The sequence below is a fragment of the Oncorhynchus tshawytscha genome, unplaced genomic scaffold (genome assembly GCF_018296145.1).
Source record: "Oncorhynchus tshawytscha isolate Ot180627B unplaced genomic scaffold, Otsh_v2.0 Un_contig_17178_pilon_pilon, whole genome shotgun sequence".
NCBI classification, from domain to species: domain Eukaryota; kingdom Metazoa; phylum Chordata; class Actinopteri; order Salmoniformes; family Salmonidae; genus Oncorhynchus; species Oncorhynchus tshawytscha.
The window spans coordinates 1-14,432 of NW_024607999.1; the positions used below are offsets into that span (position 1 = coordinate 1).

At 44.5% G+C, this 14,432-nt stretch overlaps 1 pseudogene; it reads right to left on the reverse strand.

The window, feature by feature from the left end:
* Positions 1 to 2,284: 2,284 nt before the first annotated feature.
* Positions 2,285 to 14,432, reverse strand: part of LOC121843193 — a 39,000-nt pseudogene continuing 26,852 nt past the window's right edge.

Here is a 14,432-nt window from a genome sequence, read left to right on the forward strand (position 1 = left end):
CAGTCAATACAATCAACCAACACATATATCAATACACCACCAACCAATACATCAGCCAATTAACCAACCAACCAATACATCAACCAATACACCAACCAACCAATACACCAACCAATACATCAACCAACCAACCAATACATCAACCAACCAATACACCAACCAATACATCAACCAACCAACCAATACATCAATACATCAATCAATACACCAACCAATCAATCAATCAACCAACTAATACATCAATCAACCAACCAATACATCAATCAACCAACCAATACATCAATCAACCAACACATCAACCAACCAACCAATACATCAATCAATACACCAACCAATCAATCAATACATCAATCAACCAACCAATACAACAATCAACCAACCAATACATCAATCAACCAATACACCAACCAACCAATACATCAACCAACCAATACATCAATACACCAACCAACCAATACATCAACCAACCAATACACCAACCAACCAATACATCAACCAACCAATACATCAATACATCAACCAACCAACCAACCAACCAATACATCAATCAACCAATACATCAACCAACCAATACATCAACCAACCAACAAATACATCAACCAACAAACCAATACATCAATACACCAACCAATACATCAATCAACCAACCAATACATCAATATATCAATCAACCAACCAATACATCAATATATCAAATCAACCAACCAATACATCAATCAACCAACCAATACATCAACCAACCAATACATCAACCAACCAATACATCAATCAACCAATACATCAATCAACCAACCAATACATCAATCAACCAATACATCAATCAACCAACCAATACATCAATCAACCAATACATCAACCAACCAATACATCAATCAATCAACCAACCAACACATCACCCAGTCAATACATTAACCAATCAATACATCAACCAATACATTAATCAATCAACCAGTCAATACATCAACCAATCAATACATCAACCAATACATTAATCAATCAACCAGTCAAGACATCAACCAATCCATACATCAACCAATAAATTAATCAATCAACCAGTCAATACATCAACCAATACTTTAATCAATCAAGCAACAATACATCAACCAACCAATACATCAACCAACACATCAATCAACCAATCAACCAATACATCAACATCAACCAACCAATACATCAATCAACCAATACATCAATACATCAACCAATACATTAATCAATACACCAACCAATACATTAATTAATCCATAATCACAGCATCAGGTATCATCAACTGGCACCCAGGAGTGTAGTTCTATCCTACTGGAGGATGCTGGGTGGTGGTATAGGAGTAGAGGATGCTGGGTAGTGGGATAGCAGTAGAGGATGCTGGGTAGTGGGATAGCAGTAGAGGATGCTGGGTATTGTTGTGGTATAGCAGTAGAGGATGCTGGGTAGTGGGATAGCAGTAGAGGATGCTGGGTAGTGTAGTTCTACCTTAACCAGGATGTATGAGTGGATGATGCTGGGTTTTATAATTCTACCTTAACCAGGATATACGAGTGGAGGATGCTGGGTAGTGTAGTTCTACCTTAACCAGGATGTATGAGTGGAGGATGCTGGGTAGTTTAGCCACACCCATGTATACGATTGATCACAGAGCCGTGCAATCTCCATAGACAAACATTGGCAGTAGAATGGCCTTACTGAAGAGCTCAGTGACTTTCAATGTGGCATCGTCATAGGATGCCACTTTTCCAACAAGTCAGTTTGTCAAATGTCTCCCCTGCTAATGCTAACCCGGTCAACTGTAAGTGTTGTTATTGTGAAGTGGAAACGTCTAGGAGCAACAACGGCTCAGCCGCAAAGTGGTAAGCCACACAAGCTCACAGAACGGGACCGCTGAAGCGCGTAAAAATCGTCTGTTGCAACACTCACTACATTGGTATAGTAGTAGAGGATGCTGGGTAGTGTAGTGGTATAGCAGTAGAGGATGCTGGCTAATGTAGTGGTATAGCAGTAGAGGATGCTGGCTAGTGTAGTGGTAGAGCAGTGGAGGATGCTGGGTAGTGTAGTTCTACCTTAACCAGTATGTATGAGTGGAGGATGCTGGGTAATGTAGGGGTATAGCAGTAGAGGGTGCTGGCTAGTGTAGTGGTAGAGCATTAGAGGGTGCTGGCTAGTGTAGTGGTAGAGCAGTGGAGGACGCTGGGGTGTAGTTCTACCTTAACCAGTATGTATGAGTGGAGGATGCTGGGTAATGTAGGGGTATAGCAGTAGAGGGTGCTGGCTAGTGTAGTGGTAGAGCATTAGAGGGTGCTGGCTAGTGTAGTGGTAGAGCAGTGGAGGATGCTGGGTAGTGTAGTTCTACCTTAACCAGTATGTATGAGTGGAGGATCATGAGGTTGGTGTTCATCTCAGCAGGGATTCTGATCTTCTGTGTCTGCAGCTCAGTGTACATACTGAACAGCACGTCATGGGCGGTACGGTAGTTCCCTGGAACACACATGCACACGAACACGTCCTTTAAGGTACGTACATGACTGTGTGTATATGAGTGTGTGTATATGACTGTGTGTATATGAGTGCGTGTATACATATGACTGTGTGTATATTTATGACTGTGTGTATATACAGTACCAATCAAAAGTTTGGACACCTACTCATTCAAGGGTTATTTATTTATTTTTACTATTTCCCACATTGTAGAATAATAGTGAAAACATCAAAACTATGAAATAACACATATGGAATCATGTAGTAACCAAAAAAGTGTAAAACAAATAAAAAAATATTTTATATTTGAGATTCTTCAAAGTAGCCACCCGCCTTCATGACAGCTTTGCATTCCTCTTGGCATTCTCTCAACCAGCTTCATGAGGTAGTCACAAATTCCAAAAATTAACTTTTAACAAGGCACACCTGTTAATTGAAATGGATTCCAGGTGACTACCTCATGAAACTGGTTGAGAGAACAGGAATGAGTGTGCAAAGCTGCCATCAAGGCAAAGGGTAGCTACTTTGAAGAATCTAAAATAAAATATATATAAAATATGTTTAACACTTTTTTGGTTACTTCATGACTCCATATGTGCTATTTCATAGTTTTTATGTCTTCACTATTATTCTGCAGCGATACGCCATCCCATCTGGTTTGCGCTTAGTGGGGCAATAATTTGTTTTTTTCAACAGGACAATGACCCAACACACCTCCAGGCTGTGTAAGGCCTATTTGACCAAGAAGGAGAGTGATCGAGTGCTGTATCAGATGACCTGGCCTCCACAATCACCTGACCTCAACCCAATTGAGATGGTTTGGGATGAGTTGGACCACAGAGTGAAGGCAAAGCAGCCAACAAGTGCTAAGCATATGTGGGAACTCCTTCAAGACTGTTGGAAAAGCATTCCAGGTGAAGCTGGTTGAGAGAATGTCAAGAGTGTGCAAAGCTGTCATCAATGCAAAGGGTGGCTACTTTGAAGAATCTAAAATATATTTTGATTTGCTTAAAACGTTTTTGGTTACTACATGATTCCATATGTGTTATTTCATAGTTTTGATGTTTTCACTATTATTTTACAATTCTAGAAAATAGTAAAAATAAAGAAAAACCCTTGAATGAGTAGGTGTCCAAACTTCTGACTGATACTGTATATGAGTTTGTATATATACAGTGGGGCAAAAAAGTATTTAGTCAGCCACTAATTGTGTAAGTTCTCCCACTTAAAAAGATGAGAGAGGCCTGTAATTTTCATCATAGGTACACTTCAACTATGACAGACAAAATGAGAAAAAATATCCAGAAAATCACATTGTAGGATTTTTAATGAATTTATTTGCAAATTATGGTGGAAAATAAGTATTTGGTCAATAACAAAAGTTTATCTCAATACTTTGTTATATACCCTTTGTTGGCAATGACAGAGGTCAAATGTTTTCTGTAAGTCTTCACAAGGTTTTCACACACTGTTGCTGGTATTTTGGTCCATTCCTCCAGGCAGATCTCCTCTAGAGCAGTGATGTTTTGGGTCTGTTGCTGGGCAACACGGACTTTCAACTCCCTCCAAAGATTTTCTATGGGGTCGAGATCTGGAGATTGGCTAGGCCACTCCAGGACCTTCAAATGCTTCTTACGAAGCCACTCCTTCATTGCCCGGGCGGTGTGTTTGGGATCATTGTCATGCTGAAAGACCCAGCCCGTTTCATCTTCAATGCCCTTGCTGATGGAAGGAGGTTTTCACTCAAAATCTCACGATACATGGCCCCATTCATTCTTTCCTTTACACGGATCAGTCGTCCTGGTCCCTTTGCAGAAAAACAGCCCCAAAACATGATGTTTCCACCCCCATGCTTCACAGTAGGTATGGTGTTCTTTGGATGCAACTCAGCATTCTTTGTCCTCCAAACACGACGAGTTGAGTTTTTACCAAAAAGTTATATTTTGGTTTCATCTGACCATATGACATTCTCCCAATCTTCTTCTGGATCATCCAAATGCTCTCTAGCAAACTTCAGACGGGCCTGGACATGTACTGGTTTAAGCAGGGGGACACATCTGGCACTGCAGATTTGAGTCCCTGGCGGCGTAGTGTGTTACTGATGGTAGGCTTTGTTACTTTGGTCCCAGCTCTCTGCAGGTCATTCACTAGGTCCCCCCGTGTGGTTCTGGGATTTTTGCTCACCGTTCTTGTGATAATTTTGACCCCACGGGGTGAGATCTTGCGTGGAGCCCCAGATTGAGGGAGATTATCAGTGGTCTTGTATGTCTTCCAATACCTAATAATTGCTCCCACAGTTGATTTCTTCAAACCAAGCTGCTTACCTATTGCAGATTCAGTCTTCCCAGCCTGGTGCAGGTCTACAATTTTGTTTCTGGTGTCCTTTGACAGCTCTTTGGTCTTGGCCATAGTGAAGTTTGGAGTGTGACTGCTTGAGGTTGTGGACAGGTGTCTTTTATACTGATAACAAGTTCAAACAGGTGCCATTAATACAGGTAACGAGTGGAGGACAGAGGAGCCTCTTAAAGAAGAAGTTACAGGTCTGTGAGAGCCAGAAATCTTGCTTGTTTGTAGGTGACCAAATACTTCTCTTCCACCATAATTTGCAAATAAATTCATTAAAAATCCTACAATGTGATTTTCTTTTCTCATTTTGTCTGTCATAGTTGAAGTGTACCTATGGTGAAAATTACAGGCCTCTCTCATCATTTTAAGTGGGAGAACTTGCACAATTGGTGGCTGACTAAATACTTTTTGCCCCCACTGTATATATATATATATATATATATGAGTGTGTACCTGCAGACTGCTCCTCTCTAGCGATGATGATGGCAGTACATGCTGCCTCTCTGTACTGCAGCAGGCCCATGTAGAGACGGAACAGGTACTTGGCATCCTGGGAGGAGGGGGAAGACAACACCACTACTCAGTGATAGGCTCCCTGTCAGATGGCAGCCAATCAGACGGCACGTCAGAGAGAGCAAACGCACGGATTGGGTGGCAGGTGGAGGGGTGGGGACAGAGAGCCCACACAATGCTTATAGTGTAAAATAAAAATCTCTCTCACAGACAGACAGACAGACAGACAGACAGACAGACAGACAGACAGACAGACAGACAGACAGACAGACAGACAGACAGACAGAGTGAAAGAAAAGTCAAGCGACTATTCCAATCAATTAAAGACAGACAGATATTGATAAGTTAGTATAATATTGATTACCTTGGGCATGCCGTCACTTTCCCCCATCAGGTAATCAATCAGCTGATTGGTCAAAGACTCATCCTTGGCTTGGCCCACCTGGAAAACACACACACAGTCTTGTATAATTAACTTTGTAGGGACACACTTACCCTAAACACACAGTCTTGTATAACTAACCTTGTGGGGACACACTTACCCTAAACACAGTCTTGTATAACTAACCTTGTGGGGACACACTTACCCTAAACACACAGTCTTGTATAACTAACCTTGAAAACACAGATACACACACACAGTCTTGTATAACTAACCTTGTGGGGACACACTTACCCTAAACACAGTCTTGTATAACTAACCTTGTGGGGACACACTTACCCTAAACACACAGTCTTGTACAACTAACCTTGTGGGGACACACTTACCCTAAACACACAGTCTTGTATAACCAACCTTGAAAAACACACACACACACACACACACACACACACACACACACAAAACACACACACACACACACACACACACACACACACAGTCTTGTATAACTAACCTTGTGGGGACACACTTACCCTAAACACACAGTCTTGTATAACTAACCTTGTGGGGACACACTTACCCTAAACACACAGTCTTGTATAACTAACCTTGTGGGGACACACTTACCTTAAACACACAGTCTTGTATAACTAACCTTGTGGGGACACACTTACCCTAAACACACAGTCTTGTATAACCGACCTTGTGGGGACACACTTACCCTAAACACACAGTCTTGTATAACTAACCTTGTGGGGACACACACCCTAAACACACAGTCTTGTATAACTGACCTTGTGGGGACACACACCCTAAACTCACACAATTCCGTCCTATTCAAAATACAATTTTCCCTAACCCATACTCTTAACCCTAGTTCCTAACCCAAACTCTTAACCCTAGTTCCTAACCCTAACCCTAGTTCCTAAACGTAACCCTAGTTCCTAACCCATCCCAACCCATACTCTTAACCCTAGTTCCTAACCCTAACCCTAGTTCCTAACCCATACTCTTAACCCTAGTTCCTAACCCATACTCTTAACCCTAGTTCCTAACCCATCCTAACCCATACTCTTAACCCTAGTTCCTAACCGTAACCCTAGTTCGTAACCCATCCTAACCCATACTCTTAACCCTAGTTCCTAACCCTAACCCTAGTTCCTAACCCATACTCTTAACCCTAGTTCCCCAAATAACCCTAGTTCCTAACCCCCTAGTTCCTAACCGTAACCCTAGTTCCTAACCCATCCCAACCCATACTCTTAACCCTAGTTCCTAACCCTAACCCTAGTTCCTAACCCATACTCTTAACCCTAGTTCCTAACCCATACTCTTAACCCTAGTTCCTTCCTAACCCATACTCTTAACCCTAGTTCCTAACCGTAACCCGTAACCCATCCTAACCCATACTCTTAACCCTAGTTCCTAACCCTAACCCTAGTTCCTAACCCATACTCTTAACCCTAGTTCCTAACCCATACTCTTAACCCTAGTTCCTAACCCATACTCTTAACCCTAGTTCCTAACCCATACTCTTAACCCTAGTTCCTAACCCATACTCTTAACCCTAGTTCCTAACCCTAGTTCCTAACCCATCCTAACCCATACTCTTAACCCTAGTTCCTAACCGTAACCCTAGTTCGTAACCCATCCTAACCCATACTCTTAACCCTAGTTCCTAACCCTAGTTCCTAACCCATACTCTTAACCCTAGTTCCTAACCCATACTCTTAACCCAAGTTCCTAATCCATACTCTTAACCCTAGTTCCTAACCTATACTCTTAACCCTAGTTCCTAACCCATACACTTAAACCTAAACCCTAGTTCCTAACCCATACTCTTAACCCTAAACCCTAGTTCCTAACCTATACTCTTAACCCTAGTTCCTAACCCATACACTTAAACCCTAGTTCCTAACCCACACTCTTAACCCTAAACCCTAGTTCCTAACCCATACTATTAACCCTAGTTCCTAACCCATACTATTAACCCTAGTTCCTAACCCATACTCTTAACCCTAAACCCTAGTTCCTAACCCATACTCTTAACCCTAAACCCTAGTTCCTAACCCATACTCTTAACTCTTAACCCTAGTTCCTAACCCTAACCCTAGTTCCTAACCCAAACTCTTAACCCTAGTTCCTAACCTATACTCTTAACCCTAGTTCCTAACCCAAACTATTAACCCTAGTTCCTAACCCATACTCTTAACCCTAAACCCTAGTTCCTAACCCATACTCTTAACCCTAAACCCTAGTTCCTAACCCATACTATTAACCCTAGTTCCTAACCCATACTCTTAACCCTAAACCCTAGTTCCTAACCCATACTCTTAACCTAAACCCTAGTTCCTAACCCATACTCTTAACTCTTAACCCTAGTTCCTAACCCTAACCCTAGTTCCTAACCCATCTTAACCCATACTCTTAACCCTAACCCATACTCTTAACCCTAGTTCCTAACCCATACTCTTAACCCTAGTTCCTAATCCATACTCTTAACCCTAGTTCCTAACCCTAACCCTAGTTCCTAACCCATACTCTTAACCCTAGTTCCTAACCCAAACTCTTAACCCTAGTTCCTAACCCTAGTTCCTAACCGTAACCCTAGTTCCTAACCCATCCCAACCCATACTCTTAACCCTAGTTCCTAACCCTAACCCTAGTTCCTAACCCATACTCTTAACCCTAGTTCCTAACCCATACTCTTAACCCTAGTTCCTAACCCTAGTTCTAACCCATACTCTTAACCCTAGTTCCTAACCCATACTCTTAACCCTAGTTCCTAACCCATACTCTTAACCCTAGTTCCTAACCCTAGTTCCTAACCCATCCTAACCCATACTCTTAACCCTAGTTCTAACCGTAACCCTAGTTCGTAACCCATCCTAACCCATACTCTTAACCCTAGTTCCTAACCTAGTTCCTAACCCATACTCTTAACCCTAGTTCCTAACCCATACTCTTAACCCAAGTTCCTAATCCATACTCTTAACCCTAGTTCCTAACCTATACTCTTAACCCTAGTTCCTAACCCATACACTTAAACCTAAACCCTAGTTCCTAACCCATACTCTTAACCCTAAACCCTAGTTCCTAACCTATACTCTTAACCCTAGTTCCTAACCCATACACTTAAACCCTAGTTCCTAACCCACACTCTTAACCTAAACCCTAGTTCCTAACCCATACTATTAACCCTAGTTCCTAACCCATACTATTAACCCTAGTTCCTAACCCATACTCTTAACCTAAACCCTAGTTCCTAACCCATACTCTTAACCCTAAACCCTAGTTCCTAACCCATACTCTTAACTCTTAACCCTAGTTCCTAACCTAACCCTAGTTCCTAACCCAAACTCTTAACCCTAGTTCTAACCTATACTCTTAACCCTAGTTCCTAACCCAAACTCTTAACCCTAGTTCCTAACCCATACTCTTAACCCTAAACCCTAGTTCCTAACCCATACTCTTAACCCTAAACCTAGTTCCTAACCCATACTATTAACCCTAGTTCCTAACCCATACTCTTAACCCTAAACCCTAGTTCCTAACCCATACTCTTAACCCTAAACCCTAGTTCCTAACCCACTCTTAACTCTTAACCCTAGTTCCTAACCTAACCCTAGTTCCTAACCCATCTTAACCCATACTCTTAACCCTAACCCATACTCTTAACCCTAGTTCCTAACCCATACTCTTAACCCTAGTTCCTAATCCATACTCTTAACCTTAGTTCCTAACCCAAACTCTTAACCCTAGTTCCTAACCCATACTCTTAACCCTAGTTCCTAACCCTAGTTCCTAACCCATAACCTTAACCCTAGTTCCTAACCCAAACTCTTAACCCTAGTTCCTAACCCTAACCCTAGTTCCTAACCCAAACTCTTAACCCTAGTTCCTAACCCTAACCCTAGTTCCTAACCCTAGTTCCTAACCCAAACTCTTAACCCTAGTTCCTAACCCTAACCCTAGTTCCTAACCCAAACTCTTAACCCTAGTTCCTAACCCTAACCCTAGTTCCTAACCCATACTCTTAAACCTAGTTCCTAACCCATAATCTTAACCCTAGTTCCTAACCCATACTCTTAACCCTAGTTCCTAACCCAAACTCTTAACCCTAGTTCCTAACCCTAACCCTAGTTCCTAACCCATTCTCTTAACCCTAGTTCCTAACCCAAACTCTTAACCCTAGTTCCTAACCCTAACCCCAGTTCCTAACCCATACTCTTAACCCTAAACCCTAGTTCCTAACCAAAATCCTAGTTCCTAACCCATACTCCTAAACCTAACCTTAGTTCCTAACCCTAACCCCTAGTTCCTAACCCATACTCTTAACCCTAAACCTAAAACTAACCTTAGCTCCTAACCATAATTCTAACCCTAACCCTAGTTCCTAACTCATACTCTTAACCCTAAACTCTAGTTCCTAACCCCTAGTTCCTAACCCATACTCTTAACCCTAAACCCTAGTTCCTAACCCATCCTCTTAACCCTAAACCCTAGTTCCTAACCCATACTCATAACCCTAAACCTAGTTCCTAATCCTAAACCCTAGTTCTAACTCATACTCATAACCCTAAACCTAACCTTAGTTCCTAACCCTAAAACCCTAGTTCCTAACCCATACTCTTAACCCTAAACCCTAGTTCCTAACCCATACTCGTAACCCTAAACCCTAGTTCCTAACCCATACTCTTAACCCTAAACCCTAGTTCCTAACCCATACTCTTAACCCTAAACCCTAGTTCCTAACCCATACTCGTAACCCTAAACCCTAGTTCCTAACCCATACTCTTAACCCTAAACCCTAGTTCCTAACCCATACTCTTAACCCTAAACCCTAGTTCCTAACCCATACTCTTAACTCTTAACCCTAGTTCCTAACCCTAACCCTAGTTCCTAACCCAAACTCTTAACCCTAGTTCCTAACCTATACTCTTAACCCTAGTTCCTAACCCAAACTCTTAACCCTAGTTCCTAACCCATACTCTTAACCCTAAACCCTAGTTCCTAACCCATACTCTTAACCCTAAACCCTAGTTCCTAACCCATACTATTAACCCTAGTTCCTAACCCATACTCTTAACCCTAAACCCTAGTTCCTAACCCATACTCTTAACCCTAAACCCTAGTTCCTAACCCATACTCTTAACTCTTAACCCTAGTTCCTAACCCTAACCCTAGTTCCTAACCCATCTTAACCCATACTCTTAACCCTAACCCATACTCTTAACCCTAGTTCCTAACCCATACTCTTAACCCTAGTTCCTAATCCATACTCTTAACCTTAGTTCCTAACCCAAACTCTTAACCCTAGTTCCTAACCCATACTCTTAACCCTAGTTCCTAACCCATAACCTTAACCCTAGTTCCTAACCCAAACTCTTAACCCTAGTTCCTAACCCTAACCCTAGTTCCTAACCCAAACTCTTAACCCTAGTTCCTAACCCTAACCCTAGTTCCTAACCCTAGTTCCTAACCCAAACTCTTAACCCTAGTTCCTAACCCTAACCCTAGTTCCTAACCCAAACTCTTAACCCTAGTTCCTAACCCTAACCCTAGTTCCTAACCCATACTCTTAAACCTAGTTCCTAACCCATAATCTTAACCCTAGTTCCTAACCCATACTCTTAACCCTAGTTCCTAACCCAAACTCTTAACCCTAGTTCCTAACCCTAACCCCAGTTCCTAACCCATACTCTTAACCCTAAACCCCAGTTCCTAACCCATACTCTTAACCCTAAACCCTAGTTCCTAACCAAAATCCTAGTTCCTAACCCATACTCCTAAACCTAACCTTAGTTCCTAACCCTAACCCCTAGTTCCTAACCCATACTCTTAACCCTAAACCTAAAACTAACCTTAGCTCCTAACCATAATTCTAACCCTAACCCTAGTTCCTAACTCATACTCTTAACCCTAAACTCTAGTTCCTAACCCCTAGTTCCTAACCCATACTCTTAACCCTAAACCCTAGTTCCTAACCCATCCTCTTAACCCTAAACCCTAGTTCCTAACCCATACTCATAACCCTAAACCTAGTTCCTAATCCTAAACCCTAGTTCCTAACTCATACTCATAACCCTAAACCTAACCTTAGTTCCTAACCCTAAAACCCTAGTTCCTAACCCATACTCTTAACCCTAAACCCTAGTTCCTAACCCATACTCGTAACCCTAAACCCTAGTTCCTAACCCATACTCTTAACCCTAAACCCTAGTTCCTAACCCCTAGTTCCTAACCCATACTCTTAACCCTAAACTTAAAAATAACCTTAGCTCCTAACCCTAATTCTAACCTTAACCCCCTAGAAACAGTTAAACACACACACACACACACTCCTGTCACCGTCTCTATAGCCATCTCGATGGCCAGGTTGTCATCGGTGTTGGGACATTTCAGGAAGTGCTTCAGGGCCTGAGAGAGTGTGAGAGAGAGAGAGAGAGACAGACAAACAGACAGAGAGGGAGAGAAGAGAGGGGGTGAGTGAGTGAATGGGCCAATTTATTAATGGGGGTGAATGGATGAATGGATAGATAAGTACTTTGCTGTACAGACAGACAGACAGACAGACAGACAGACAGACAGACAGACAGACAGACAGACAGACAGACAGATAGACAGATAGATAGATGAGTACTTTGCTGTACAGACAGACAGACAGACAGACAGACAGACAGACAGACAGACAGACAGACAGACAGACAGACAGACAGACAGACAGACAGACAGACAGACAGACAAGTAGAAAGATAGACAGACAGACAGACAGACAGACAGACAGATAGACAGATAGACAGATAGATGAGTACTTTGCTGTACAGACAGACAGACAGACAGACAGACAGACAGACAGACAGACAGACAGACAGACAGACAGACAGACAGACAGACAGACAGATAGATGAGTACTTTGCTGTACTGGCCACACTTGTGGAAGAACCTCCCAGCCTGCAGGTGTTTGTTCTCCCCTGGAAGTAGAGAGCCATACTCTGGTAGTCCTCCTGGGTGGCCTCAGAGCCTGTACACACACACACACACACACACACACACACACACACACACACACAGAAATATTCACTACTTTCCACTGATTATGAATGCATCAACACTAACAGGGTACATCTGATAGACTCCCTCCTCCTACACTCTCCCACACAGACTCCCTCCTCTCACACACTCACCCCCCCTCCTCTCAGCCCACAGACTCCCTCCTCCTCTCAGCCCACAGACTCCCTCCTCCCACACACTCACCCCCCCTCTCAGCCCACAGACTCCCTCCTCCCACACACTCACCCCCTCCTCTCAGCCCACAGACTCCCTCCTCCCACACACTCCCCCCTCTCAGCCCACAGACTCCCTCCTCCTCTCAGCCCACAGACTCCCTCCTCCCACACACTCACCCCCCCCCTCTCAGCCCACAGACTCCCTCCTCCCACACACTCACCCCCCTCCTCTCAGCCCACAGACTCCCTCCTCCCACACAGACTCCCTCCTCCCACACTCTCCCACACAGACACCTCCCCTCCTCCCCGTAGACACACAGACCCCCACCCCCTCTCAGTCCACAGACACCCCCTCCTCTCAGCTCCCAGACACCCCCTCCTCTCAGCTCCCAGGCACCACCTCTCCTCTCAGCCCCCAGACACCCCCCCACCCCCAGACACCCCCCTCCTCTCAGCCCACAGACACCCCCTCACCCCCAGACACCCCCTCCTCTCAGCCCCCAGACACCCCCTCCTCCCAGCCCCCAGACACCCCCTCCTCCCCAGACACAGACCCCCCCACCCCCTCCTCTCAGCCCCCAGACACCCCCTCCTCTCAGCCCCCAGACACCCTCCCTCCTCTCAGCCCCCAGACACCCCCCTCCTCCCAGCCCCCAGACACCCCCCTCCTCCCAGCCCCCAGACACCCCCTCCTCCCCGTGAGACACACAGACCCCCCACCCCCCTCCTCTCAGCCCCCAGACACCCCCCTCCTCTCAGCCCCCCACCCCCTCCTCCTCTCAGCCCCCAGACACCCCCTCCTCCCAGCCCCCAGACACCCCCCCCTCCTCTCAGCCCCCAGACACCCCCTCCTCCCAGCCCCCAGACACCCCCCTCCTCTCAGCCCACAGACCCCCCTCTTCTCAGCCCCCAGACACCCCCTCCTCTCAGCCCCCAGACACCCCCCTCCTCTCAGCCCCCAGACACACCCCCCTCCTCTCAGCCCACAGACACCCCCTCCTCCCAGCCCCCAGACACCCCCTCCTCTCAGCCCCCAGACACCCCCTCCTCCCCGTAGACACACAGACCCCCACCCCCTCCTCCCCGTAGACACAGACAGAGAGACTGACTGATGATGTCAGCGTAGCTGTCCATCTGCCCGTGTTGCTGTGCCAGCTGGAAGGCCTCGTCGTTACAGTGGGACAACACCAGGAACTGGATGGCTGAGCCGTAGTCACTTAGACGCAGGAAGAACCTGAAACACACACAGACATAAACACACACACTCACAGACAAACAGACATGAACACACACACACAGACAAACACAGACATAAACACACACACTCACAGACACACACAGACATAAACACACACACACACACTCACAGACACACACACACAGACATAAATACACACCCACACACTCACACACAGATAGACATAAACACACACACAGACACACACACACACCACTTAGAATCATAATAAAAGTAGAGTCTGTCTCGCTGA